Consider the following 14,685-nt stretch of genomic DNA (forward strand, 5'->3'; position numbering starts at 1 on the left):
GCATTTCCCATTAGTCCAACTAGGCCCGTGCCTAGAGGGCAACATATTTGAAGAGCGCAAAGTTTAAAATTTTAATTTTTTTTTCGTATGAAAAAGTATTAAAAATCGAGAGCAAATATACTATTTCATGAGCAATCCTCTTTTACTATTCTAATATATTTAATGATAGCGTAAGAGATCTGAAAATAATTCAGAACATGTTTCCCATTTATTTTTTGTTACGTAGTTGTAGCTGTAGCATCTAGTGAGTGGTATTTAACTGCACTCAATTCACTAATTAAGCATATTCGAATTAAGTTTTATTTGTAAGTTAGGGATCAAGGGGCGGAGAAATATGTAGTTATTGGGGGCGCCGAGAGCAAAAGTGCGTAGGGACGCCGAGCTTCTAAATGCAGCACTGTTCGCTAAATTAATTGGTGGAAATTTTAATGCCATTTAAGACCAAATTTAGTCCTTCTGGTGGCAGTATCCGTTTGCTGTCCTAGGACGAATGAAAGGGACTGACATCAAAATTATAAAAAAAAGACCTACATTAGTGTCGAATCTATAATTTTGGGGGTCTCTTAGATAAAGAGTGGTACTTCCGATGCCATGTAAGTTAAGCCCTCATTAACACAATGAAGGAGTGTGTGAAATTTGTGACATGTAGAAATAATTGAAAATGACCAATGTTAGTATACAACCCATATCTTTCGTGGTCCGCAAGTTCATTGGGAGCAGTTCTGATGACCTTTAAGTTCAACTTCCAGTAGGAGTAAGATTCCCCAGCACATCTAATAAGAAGAGTCGAAGGGAGTAACATATACAATGATTCAAAACGACCGATATTAGTGTAGAGTTCATGGTTTCGTTATCACCGAAAAATATAGCAACACTTCTGAAGGAACATGCCAGCCTGATTTTGAATTTACAACGGCAGCATCGAAGGCATTGCTTGCACAGCTCTATGTATTTTATTGTTCCTGTATAAATGAATATTCCAGCGTATTTCTGGAATGTCTGGGACAACCTTTACCAAACTTGGGGGACATATTACTTTCAATCTAAGAAGAAAATATTGTAGTATTATGAAGTTACGGAAGTTGGGAGGTGTGACATATAAAAATAATGTAAAACGACTGATCTTAGTGTTTTATCCATAATTTTCTCGGTCGTTGAGATGGATAGTGATGTACCCAATGGAGGTTACATCCAAATTCATCCCCATCTTCACAGGATGATGGCCTGGGAGAGCTAAAAATAAAATCTCAAAAAATACTTATATATTTGTCGAATTCACAGTTTTCGGGGTGAGGAAGCGTTTCTAATAACTTTGGAAGGTAATTTGTACCCACTTCAAGATGGGCGTTTTAATAATATCAATTTCTCACCTTAAGAAGAAATTACATTACAACTATGATATTAAGCTAACCTTCGCAATCGATGAAAAAATTATGTGGATGCATGTTTCGTCTTTTAAATGAAACAAGACATGTTAAAATCAAAGATGGAGTGGGTCAGCGGGTCGGTTGGTAAGTGGGTGAAATGGGTCAAGATTTGTGAGTGGGTCAGTGGATCGTGGGTCAAAAGGACGTGACCTACTGCGAAACACCACTCACCGTGACTCTCACTGGCTCACCGGGTGTCCACCCTTTTAGTTCAAAGATATTTCGTCCAAAGAACATTTCGTCCAGAGACATTTAATCCAAAGACATTTGGTCCAAAGGACATTTCGTCCAAAGGAGAATTATTTCAAAGGACATTTCGTCCAAAATACAATTGGTCCAAAGGACATTTCGTCCAAAAGACAATTGGTCCAAAGGACATTTCGTCCAGGGATGTTTAGTTCAAAGCACATTTCGTCCAAGGAACATTTGGTCCGGTAACGCTTGAGAGTCAAGGGTTTGTTTCTATTAGAAGAGTAAAAGTGATACATATAACATTATGACTCAGTAGCTTCTTATTTCTAAAGGAAATTTGAAATATAAATTTATTCCTCAATTTTCATTTCGACAGAACAAATAATGCTGAGACATTCAGAAAAACGTAAACGCCTGAAAACAAAATGGCCGAACAACTGGAGTGAGGGAAAGGTTGCAGTGTGAAGTATGTTGCTGTAATAACTGCTAACATGACATCTAAAATTTTCATGTTGTGAATGAAATAGTTCTGAAATAAGTACCGGTAACTAAAATTAATGGAGTTTAAATTTGAGTAAGTTAAATATTAGGTATTCAAACCCTTGTGTTAGAAAAGTGAAAAATTATGTGTCAAGTATATTTGAAGAAATACTGAGAATAGAAAAATACACATGTGTGAAATATATTCTTAGTCCAAAGATAATACTCTTAAACAGTCACATTCTTGGCTGCAACATTGTGAAAAGTGATTGACAAATATAAGATAAAAGTTAGAACATTTCGTGTAGAATATACATATCTTTTCAGGTTAACCACAAGTCTGGTTCCTATTCGTAGACTATTGATAGTGTGTAACTTCGGCAGACATTTCTACATAATTAGTGAGTTGTATGACAAACCAGAATTGTTAACTTGTCTTGTATTTTTATTTCAGTGTTACTCCTTATGCAAATATAGTATATAGTTTTGCTTCCATATTAATTTTCTAGGTACAGCACAGTACATTCAAGATATCCATTGCAAAGTCTCAAACCAAATACAAGATTCACATGACCATGCGGAGGCAATGTTGTCCGCAAATGAAGAGGGAGTATGCTCTTCAAAGGGTTGTTTATCATTTTGGGAGGTGAATTCCTTAACCAACGAAGCTACAACTGTATTTCTGTGAAGCTAAAACTGTATTTTTGTAAAATTATTAATGAAAGCAAAGAAAAGTGGCCATTTAGTTTTCAGGCGTTTACGTCTTTCCTGAATATCTCAGCATATATTTGTTTTACCGAAAAGAAAATTGCGGAATAAATCTCTATTTCAAAATTTCCTTTAGAAATAAGAAGCTACACAAGTAACACTTCCCAAGTGTAACACTCCAATTTTGATTTTAAAAAAATTGGCAGGCAGATACTACACATAAAATAAATAAATACGTGTTTTTTTATTTTCTGCGGAATAACGGTTTTAGGGGGCAAAAGCCCCCACCCAAAATTTTGAAAGTTGTCGCCCGAAAGGCAAGAAGAAGTGGACTGAAATGAACGAAATCGTGCACAAATATTGTAGACGAAAAATGAGGGAATACGGGTTCCGTGTTTTTCTAGAAAGAATGGTTGGGTGGGGCGCGGACCCCTCCAAACCTTTGCAAATGAAATGTCAAAAGTGCTAGTAACAGTATGTCAGAAGTGCCTAAATTTACATGAAGAATTGCAACGAAACTTTGTGTATGGACAATACGCAAAAATAAATAAACACGGGTTTTTTATTTTCTGCGAAAAAAGGGTTATAGGGTGCAAAAACTCCCATCCAAACTTTTGAAAGTTGACGCCCGAAAGCCAAGAAGAAGTGGGCCGAAGTGAATGAAATTGTGCACAGAATTTGTATTTTCCTGAAAAGAAAAAACTGTTGAGCGGACCGAGGCGTTGAGTGGCGGAAGGTGTGGACCGAAGCGAATGAAATTGTATATAGATATTGGATACGTAAAATAAGGTCTTTCGTGTTTCACAAGTATCTCCATCTGATTTCTTCAAATTTGACAGATCAACAACAAGCACAAACAGTATAGTGTATTTTATAGCATTTCAGGAGGCACGTTTAACCCTTACAATGATTTTCCGCATAAACAGAAACACGTGTCGATTAATTTCCTGTTTGCTGTTGATGTACCAAATTTGAAGCAAAGCGGATAGGGACACTTCAGAAACACGAAAGATCTTATTTTACATAGGGTCTCTAAAATGTCTACCCACAATTTCATTTGCTTTGGTCCACTACTTCCTGCGCTATTACGGTAATATTTACTTTTTTTCGGAGGAGGCGGAGGCCCCAACACTGTTTTTCCGCACAAATTAAAACACGTTTCGTTTATTGTTTTGCGAATTGTCCTTATACGAGGTTTCGTTGCAATTCTCCATACTCTTTAAGAACCTCTGACGTATAATTATTTGTACTTTTGACATTTTGTAATCAATAGTTTAAAAGGTCCGTGATATACGCAACCGCTTTTTTTTTTTTTTTAAGGAAAATACGAAACCCAATTACCTCAATTTACGTCTACAATATATGTGCACAGTTTCATTCAATTCTGTACATTTCTTCTTGCCTTTTAGGTCTCAAATTTCAAAATTTTGGGTGGGGGATTTTGTCCCTTGAAACCGTTTTACCTTATAAAATAAACTCGCATTTGTTGACTTTTTGCGTATTGTCCCTGCACAATGTGTCGGTCCAATTCTTCATGTCCTTTAAGCACTTCTGACATACTGTTATTAGCACTTTTGATATTTCACGATCAAAGTTTTGTAGGGGTCTGTGTCCCACCCAAACCTTTTTCTTTTTTCAGAAAAATACGAAACCAGTATTCCCTCATTTTATGTCTACAATATCTGTGTACAATTTCATTCACTTTGGTTCATTTCTTGTGACCTTTCGGGCCTCAAGTTTCAAACTTTTGGATGGGGGCTTTTGCCCCTAAAACCGTTCATCCTCAGAAAATAAACAAACCGTGTTCATTTATTTTTTGCGTATTGTCCCTACTCAAAGTTTCGTTGCAATTCTTCATGTTCTTTACTCACATCTGACATACTGTTAAAAGTACTTTTGATATTTCGTGATCAAAGGTTTGGAGTGGGTCTGTGCCTCACGTAACCATTTTTCCAGGAAAATACGAAACACGTGCTCCCTCATTTTACGTCTGCAATATCTGTTCACAATTTCGTTCACTTCGGTCCACTTCTTCTTGCCTTTCTGGCGTCAACTTTCAAAATTTTGAATAGGGGCTTTTCCCCCTCTAAAACCACTTTTCTGTAGAAAAACACGTATTCGTTTATTTTATGTGTAGTATCTAACTGCCTATTTTTTTTTTTTTTTCAAAATTGGAGTGTTACACTTGGGAGGTATTACTTGTGAGTCATAATGTTATATGCATCACTTTTACTCTTCTAATAGAAGCAAACCCTTGATCCTCTAGCGTTACCGGACCAAATGTTCTTTGGACGAAATGTACTTTGAACTAAACATCCCTGGACGAAATGTCCCTTGGACCAATTTTCTTTTGGATGAAGTGTCCTTTGGACCAAATATCTTTAAGATCAATTGTGTTTTGGACGAAATGTCCTTTGGACCAATTGTCTTTTCAATGAAATGTCCTTTGGACCAAATGTCTTTTGGACGAAATGTTCTTTGGACCAATTGTCTCTTGGAAATTAAGCCAATTTCAAGATTACATTTTACGATAACTTCTGCTTTTGTTAAACCTGATTTCATTAAGCAACTTTTATTTTTGAAAGTGTAAGAACTACTATCGTTGGTATTGACTGAAACTGATGAAGAGAAAGATAATGTAAATGTAAAAGTTGAAAAGAAATCGCTCGCTTCTTTAACACACAGCACAAGTAGTGGTGATAAAACGTTATTTTGTAAAGAAGAAATAAAATATATAATTCTAGCCCGAAATGTCTTTTGGGCATTAATTAGAAAAAAAAAATAAAATTGAAACTATTTTTTCTAAAAACGAAATAAAATATTTAACTTTAGCTCCAGATGTCTCTTGGACATTATTTGGGATGAAAATAAAATCAAAGTTGAATTTGATGAAGAAAACGTAAGACATTTAATCCAGCTTCAAATGTCTTTTAGGTTAATTGAGAACAAAAATTAAATGTATAAGTTCTTTACAATTGAACAAAAGAAGAAGAGATCAATAAAAGGCAAATATTTGGAAATGAAAGAATTTTAGTATTTTGTCTAGTCACCTTCTGCTTCTATAACGTCACCCAAACGATTAGGTATACTAGCTACAAGAATCGAGAATATAGTTGGATGTTGTTGGAAATTATTACGGAGTTCTAATACATGTGCCTCAAGAATTCTTTTGTTACGGTCTTGTCGACGTTCTTTCCATTCTTGAACCATTAACGCCCAAAGATGTTCTATGGGGTTAAGGTCTGTCGATCGAGGAGGCCATTCTATGCATATTAGCTCTGGATGATCTTCCAACCATGCTTGAGTTTGCCTCGAGGTATGAACACCACTGTTGTCTTGCATAAACACGAATTCCTCTTGTTCTGGAAATTTTTCGTGTAGAGACGGAAGCAGTGTATCCTCCAGTACTTGGATATAAGTCGCACTAGTCATTCGTCCAGGAACAGGAACGATCTCGCCCGAACCTTCAGCTGTCATATAGCCCCAAAAATGAGCTGAAATTCGTCTTGAATGTTCGGTGCGAATGACATGTTGTGGAAGACGTGTGTCCCGCGTAGCCTCTATATTATCATTCTCCCTTGCACATCAGAGAGGAACACCTTCTTATCAGACCAGATGACGAGATCCCAATAGGCTTGTGGAAGACTCACGTTCTTTTTAGCCCATTCTGAACGCCTTTCCTTGTGGTAATCTGTCAAAATAGTTCTCATAGCTGGTTGTGCGTGATGGAGTCCAGCCGCAGTAAACCGTTGCCTTACTGTCTTGTATGAACATCCTGTGTTCAACAGCTTTGTCTCTCAACACAGACCGATGACGCAAAGGATGGTTACGTACTTCTTCAACGAGAGCTTCATCTTGGGACTCTGATGTTGCCCGCGGTCTTCCACTTCTGGGTCTTGACTTAGTTCATTCTCTGTTTCCCTGCTCCCTATGACGATCCAGTCACTTTCTCACGGTTCTAGGATCACACCCAAAATCTTTAGCAATGAGAGACAATTTCTCACCAATAGCAGCACGGCCAATAATCTCGCCTTTTTGAGCGGCAGTTAACTCCAAAGCGCCTTTAGTTCTAGGCATTTTTGCTGACACTAGAATCACAAACGAAATACTCCACAGGATGTATGAATATGAAGGCGTGTGTTAAGGATCAGAATAATATTATGTGTTGATTTATTTATTGATGCATGTTCTCTGTGGGTATTATTAATTTTATTTTTGTAAAGAAGCAAGTTACTACCCCCAAATATAAATATAATTCTAGCTATACTCTTTCTATTTTTGACAAAATAATATGACGAGTGTGGATCGTTTTATTTGTTTTCGGGTGTGAGACTGTTGACCAGGGTGAAAACATGATTTTTTTTAAAAAATATAATTTTTGTTGATTTTTTAACTTAAATCGATTTTTTTAATTTAAATCAAAACTTTCTTCTCGTATGATACAAGTCGCGAACTGCAGAAAAGACATTAGGAATTAGTATTAAATGTTAATTATGTCATTTTGGTGGAAGTATTGGTATTTAATTTTGAATTAATCCCCAGTCGTTTACCTATTTCAATCCCAAGCAATGTGTCTCAAGCATTAAGGAAAAAACTTACAGCAACGTTTATCAATATGACACTTTTCTTTTCGCTAAAGTTCCTGATGTTTGGCAGGGGCATATTTTTTTAATCGAAACTAACGGGCACGAAATACATATAAAGTCCATAAATTTCGCCTAAAATTAACTAACTCTATGGCGTATGGAACCCGGAGGATCAATTTCACATTCACAAAAGCTTTCCCTGACTTCTATCCTTAGCCAAGTGGATTCAGTTTCTACTTTGTATTCTTATATCTGCGAAATCCATCTAAAAGTTGTCCTCTAATCTGCGCCTAGATCTTCCTAATGGTCGTTTTCCGATTAGTCTTCCAGTTAAGACTTTGAAAGCGATCCTACTTTTTTCCATCCTGGCTACATGAACTGCCACCAGAGTCTCCTAGACTTGATGACCCTAACAATGTTTGGTATATCGTATAAATTATGTAGTTCCTCGTTATGAAGTTTCCGCCATTCCCCATTCCTGTTCCTTTTGGGTCCGAATATTCGCCTGAGGATCTTGTTCTCAAATACTTTAAGTCTATGCTCTTCCCTCATAACAAGCGACCATGTTTCGCAACCATACAGAACAACAGGCATGATTATCGTTTTATATATTTTAAGCTTCAAATTTCTCGACAGAATTTGCGACGACAAGAGATTTTGAACTAAATAATAACACGAATTCCCTGCTTTTAGTCGACATTTTATTTCTTCGTGAATATTGTTTTCGTCTGTTAATATTGATCTTAGATATTTGAAAGTATTCACTTTATCAAAAGTATTATTCAATATTTTAACGCATCCAAAATTTGCCGTATTACGATCCCAAATAACTTCTATGTATTTAGTACATAACTTTCGACTGAAGTTTTAAAATCTATTATTTTTTTTCGCAGAGGGGTCGAGCTTTCCTAAATACGACCCTATTACCTGAAAATAAATAAATAGACGTGGACACATAAGAACTTTCGTCTTAAATTTTCATGATGATTTATCCGTTGGAATAGTTTTAACGATTTAAAAACCCTGTGTTACAAAGAGAAGAAAGCAGGACTCAGGTGTTACCCGTCCAAAACGGGATTTTCTCTAATCATCCTCTGCATGATACTCGTTTTCATATTGTGCTTACATAATTTGAGTCTCATTGTATTTTATTATTATCTTCCATAATCGAAATAACAGAACAGAAACGGGATTTTACTTATATTCACTTTAAATTAATTTATTTGGGATTTTGATTTAAACCAACGACTTTTATTCAAAACATTAAGTGATTTAAATCTTGATTAAAAACGTGATTTAAATCAGACTGATTTAAATCAATCCACCCTGCTGTTGACCCAATGAAATTTCCTTCAGTAGTAAGCAACTACTTATTCAATGAGTCATCACTAAACGCTATAGGCAAAGAAAGGCAAAGCAATATCGCCTGAAGGTCGTTTGAAATGCGTGTCTTGTCTTTGGTTTACCTGTGAAGTAAAGGCACTTTGTTTCTTCTACTACGTTCTGACACATTTTGTCAATGAAATATTGGTCTGTCTGTGAAAACAGAGAGAGGAAAGAAAAGAAATATGAGCTATCCGCGTCAGTCTATTAGATCTTTAAGCATGTTGGAAAAATAAACCATGTCCTGTATTTAACCAAAATATGGTTAATAAACTAGCGTTATTACCATTAAAGGCCGTATGTGTCCTGGAACCTTGTATTATGCTTGGAAAAGTTCGTGTTAGATCCAGAGGAAATGTAACATTTTATGATTATGCAACGATAAATGAAAAAATGGAAGTACACTCTGTCTTAGTGTTCGGTGCGGAAGACCTGGGTTCGATTTCCAGGGTGAGTTTATCTGGTTTGGGACAACACGTTAGGCTGTAGGCCCATGTCTCATATTGTCTCGGTGCTGCAAATTAAGTTAAACTTCTAACCATCCAACCCATCAGTCTTATCGTTCATAAGATTATGACAAAGTGATTGGTGTGATGCGTTGCAATTAAAAAAGCCACAATGAGAAACACAATGCTGGATATAAAAGTTGATCTCTCGCTGAAGCATCGTGACTTATAATTAAATTTCAGATTTTTATCTTCTAAAAATTGGGCCTATGGGTTCCTAATATAAGCTTGGCAAAGTAGTTAAATATATTCTAAAACTCATGAAATAAAATCAACAATTAATTTAAAATTATTGACTGAGTGTAACTGTAAACGCAGAGTTTAAAAAGAAATATGTAAAAATAATTAGACACATAGTTGCATTCGTCTGGATTTTCAAAGCACGTTTTCACTGTTCACATCAATTTAAAAATTATCAACCAACTAATTCCAATTTCCAACTAATTACAATTTTGGTTAAAAGATTGCCAAAACTTCAAATTTCGGAGGATTTATTCTTTTTAATAAGGTTTTATTAACAGATATATATAGTTATAAGTGCGTTTACAGGGGTCAATTCCCTTTCATAAGACATGGGTACATACCTGATACTTTTGTGCACGAAGAAGATTCTGAGCGTACTACTGGTAGCGTTTCTAGTAATGAACAGATTAATGATGAATTATAGTTGAATTGAAACGAAATGAAATATTTTAGTTTAACGTCCTACGATTACGCCCTTTTAAGCTAAGGGGAACGATGATTAAAGCAAGTAAATGATGATAGAAGAATGGATGAAGTGAGAAAGTGTGAGGAAACGGAACAACCTCAAGAAAATCCGGAAAAACGATGTTCTCCATCACAAAGTTACCTAACCAGGGATCGACCTAGGGACTCCACACACCAGAGGTAAGCGCTGTACCACTGAGCCGCCGTGCCCCCTCCCTCCTTAGTATAACTTGAGTCAGCTAGGAAAGAAATATATCGGATTCAGAAGCTGAAGGAAGTGATCGTTCAGAAAGTATTGTAAAAAGCTAGATACTGACATACTTGGTCCACTCGTATTATTGTATAATACATAATACTTTATTGTAACAACAATTGTTTACGCACATTTCATAATTTTATTATTTACAGTAAATTTACTTTGGTACTATAATATTAATATACTAAATACTATATTGTTTGAGTAGTAAACCTATTTTAATATGTATTTCAAATAATTCTCCTCTTTGAAAATCTAAGGTTGAGTTGTTTCATACCTTGTGGGCGGTCATATCGCTGATCTATGGATTTTGGCCCAAACACCATTCGACAGTCCTACTGTACATGTCAGAACACTACCACCATTTAAAAATAGAAGTGATGTCCATAATTTTGTACGCTGTAGCAGAGTAAAACAAAAATGAAATTTTTCAGTTTTACGTCCCGCGGTTATGCCGGTTAGACTACAGGAGACGGTGATGATGAGAAATGAATGAAATGGTGGATTGAAGAAAGTGGGAGGAAACGGGAGAAAACCCATGAAATGAAATAAACTATTTGAGTTTTACGTCCCACGGTTATGCCGGTTAGGCTAAAGGAGACGGTGATGATGAGTAATGAATGAAATGGTGAAATAAAGACAGCGGGAGGAAGCGGGAGAACCCCGAGGAAACCCACGCACACGGTGTTTGTCTACCACAAAGTTTACTTGGTGGGGGCTGGTACCGAACCCGGGAACCCATCACCAGAGATGAGCACTCTACCACTGAGCCACCGCGGCCCTGGGAGAAAACCCACGAGCATGGTGTTTGTCCACCACAAAGTCCACACGGCGCAAGCTGGGATCGAGCCAGGGACCCGAAGCGCCGGAGTTGAACGCTCTACTACTGAGCCACCGCGCACCTACTGTAGAAGCGTAATCAACATATTTTATTTCCTCTTTAATAGCATCATAGCACATATACAACATGCAGTATATCTCTCCGAACTTAGTAACCTTCTTAAGATAGTTCTTCAAAACTCAATCTAATTCGTAGCTCTAATGTATAAGACTTCTAAAAATGCCATGTTACTATTTCGAAAAGGTTTGGGTTTCGTCCAAGTGCTAGTTCAAAAGTTCCGTAAAATTTGAAACAGTTACAGTTGCTGACTTGAGTGAAGTCATGTCTAGCTTCGGTCTGTCATTTTTTTTTTTAAATTTCACTTTCTCTTCGAATTTTGAACAAGAAAAATATTTTTAAGCCTCTGAACGCAATTCGTATCGCATCTTTCTATAAGCTGAAATTTGAGTAACCGAAGGCATATAAAACTTACGCAAGATCTGAAGCCTCCTTGTGGCTTTATGGTTGTCGTACATGCCTTTAGTGGGGGGAAGGGGGAAGACTCACGTTCAATTCCTGTCTTTCGACATCCACATTCGAACCTGATCCTCAGAGCATTTGACCTCTCCAAAATTTTTGCTGACCCGTCTAGACATAATGCAGGGCTTATTACTGATTATAACTTTTAACCTTGAATCTATATTTATATGATTAGCCTTGAACCTATACTTATGAAATTTTTATATTATATATATATTTAACCTTGAACCTATATTTATGAAACTTTTATATGACACTATGTCATAAAAATGTAATGATAGCTATTGCGGTTTAATAACACAATCCGTATCTAAAAATCAATTCTCCCCTTCACTTACTGTTTTGGCTTTATTAACCTTAACGTTGAATCCTGAAATGCTACTTGACGTTGCAATGAAGAAATAAAATCCGAGATGAAACATATTATTGAAGAACTGAATATATATATAGAAATAATATCGAAAATGTCTTAGATTTTCACCACTTTAGGTTTCAAAGCTTGTGTGTTTTCTTGAGACACTGAATCTATTGCAAAGACAATTTGCTGCTATCTATCACCGTTACTCTATTAAGGAAATCAACGTTGAAACCGGAAATAGTTGAATACAATTATTTTCGGTTGGAATAGAGGATTAAAAGAAGAGATGGTATCTATTTTGCGGACGCTGAACCAATTACAAAACAAGTTTTAGATACTTTTACTATAGTTGCTCTCGAAAGCAGCGTTGAGACGTGAAATAACTGACTTGTATCACTTCTCGTATGAATACAGGGTTAACAAAAATGGAATCTATTCCTGTGACAGTCAATAGATATCCCTTCAATCTTCTAAAGATTTTTCATTAATCAAATCTGTATTGAAACAAGAAGTTTTACTAAACTTCAACCACTTTCGGGTTGAATCGATTGCAAAAAAAAAAAAAAAAAAAAAAAAAAGTTTGAAGTTATCTAGTACAGTTTTTGATTTTGGTGATAATCATTGAATCTGGGAAGTATTCCAATTCTTTTCAAATAGGGAAATAACGGTGGAGATTGAATCTAATGTTTGCACGTTGAATCGCTTGCAAATAACCGCTTCTTTCTATCTATTATCATTTTTGTTGTGATACCAGGTAAAAGACATATGGACGTATCGTTCTATGACAATTTTTAACCCTAGATTAGGCGCGTGGGTGACAAGTGTCCCCCAGTGATTTTTGTCTCAAACTGGCAACACTGTGTGTTGGTGTCTTTCAGTAGCTGAACGTTAATTGTTGGTGTTTGATGTGGCGGCAGTAGTACACTTCTATACCCCGTCTACAGTTTGTAAGAAATAAATTCTCTCTCTAGGAGCGTGTTTGGGTGCCAATTGTCAACCACGCGCCTATCTGCGCAACAAGTAAAATATGCCGGAATAATATGTGGTCACTGCGGAATACAGTGACGACAAAAAATAAAAATGTTGTTGGGCAATGGCCTGAGGAGGAAGTGGAGGAGTCGGAGGTGTGTTCTGATAACATTGATTATGAAACTGATCACTTGAGTGCAAGTGACACCCTATACTGAAAGGGAACAAGTGACACCCTATACTGATATTTTTGATCTTCTAAATATATATGCAATGAATGCACTTTTCATCCTGAAATTCAATACCAGTTTACCTCAATTGTCACGAATGAGATTTTTATTGGCGTTTATCGCCTGGGAAATGACAAATTCTCAAATACAACGCCGATGCTCTATTTCCCAAGTTCCAGTTGAAATTAGGAAGAGGGGCCGACTTCAAATCTTACTTGGTGTTGATTGAAGGGAATGTTCGATCTTGAAAAGCTATCAGGCTCCATAGGACGTTGAAATACCTGTAGAAGTGGAAGAGATAAATTGCAAGGAAGTGGTGCTTCAAATGTAAGAAATGGATGTGTGGAGACCATTTCAAAGACATTCGTGTAACATGCTTGTAATGTCTAGAAGTCACAGAAAAAAAAGTACGTTGTATTAAGCCGAACACTGTGTATAACCAAATCTATAGCCTGTAATTAACATTTAATCAATCAAATGAAATAATCGTCATTTAAACATGATTTTACTTATTCTAGATATAGGCCTATTTTAAAAGGTGGGTGACACCTGTCAGCCATGCGCCTAATCGTGCAACAGAAACGTACGCGCCTAACGCAGGGTTAACAGATCATCTAATGCTATAACTCACTTTATCACGATCTTACCTTATTTCTTTAGTATATTATCAGAGTAGAGTTCAACATCAATTTTGAGCACCGATTAGACAAGTCTCCTCCGAACCATACTCTAGTTTATATCCAGAGCAAGTACACATTTGGATTCAAACCTAATATCCTGCGATAAATTTTAGACGAAATACTTTTTCTCATTTTTGATTTACGTATATATGTAAAGTATAGATGGTTCCTGACTGCATAAGTCACACTATCTACATGCTTGATGACATTGGAAATATAAAGTTCAAAAAATATTACAATATATGTAATGTATATTTCAAAAGCAAAATGTTTTCTTCAAGAAACTAAAGTCTCTTCTTTTCAAGTTGATAGTACTGGGGAAAAAATTCTCCCTAATAATCATATTTTGTTCCTTTATATATTTTCGTGTTATCTGAGGGAAACTGTTCATATAATAATATATTCTGTGTCCCCACTGCTTCTTATTACATTTTATGACATAGTATCATATACGAAATCTCATAAATATAGGTAATTCAAGGTTAAAAGTTGGTATCGGTAGTTAGCCCTGTTTTATATCTAGACGAGTGAGCATAAATGTTTGAGAGTTTAATGGTCAATGATCTAGAGGTATCTACAACACCACCTCTATATTTTGGCAAGGGTAACGTGGCCAAAAATCTAAATGTTGGCAGGTTACCAATGACCACCCTTCCAAAATTTTGGAACTATTTGGAAGACCAGGGTAAGGCAACTCTGTAAGTTTGAATGCTTATCTTGTTCCCTTTCATGGGTAAAATATTGACAAAAGTTGATATTTGGGAGGTTTATCATCCAATTTATTCTTTTTGATGAGACCTTGTTAGTTTATGGTTATAATGGTGTGGATAGGGGTCAATTTC

Source organism: Thermobia domestica, chromosome 11 (assembly GCF_964235325.1).
Source record: "Thermobia domestica chromosome 11, izTheDome1.hap1.1, whole genome shotgun sequence".
Classification (NCBI taxonomy): domain Eukaryota; kingdom Metazoa; phylum Arthropoda; class Insecta; order Zygentoma; family Lepismatidae; genus Thermobia; species Thermobia domestica.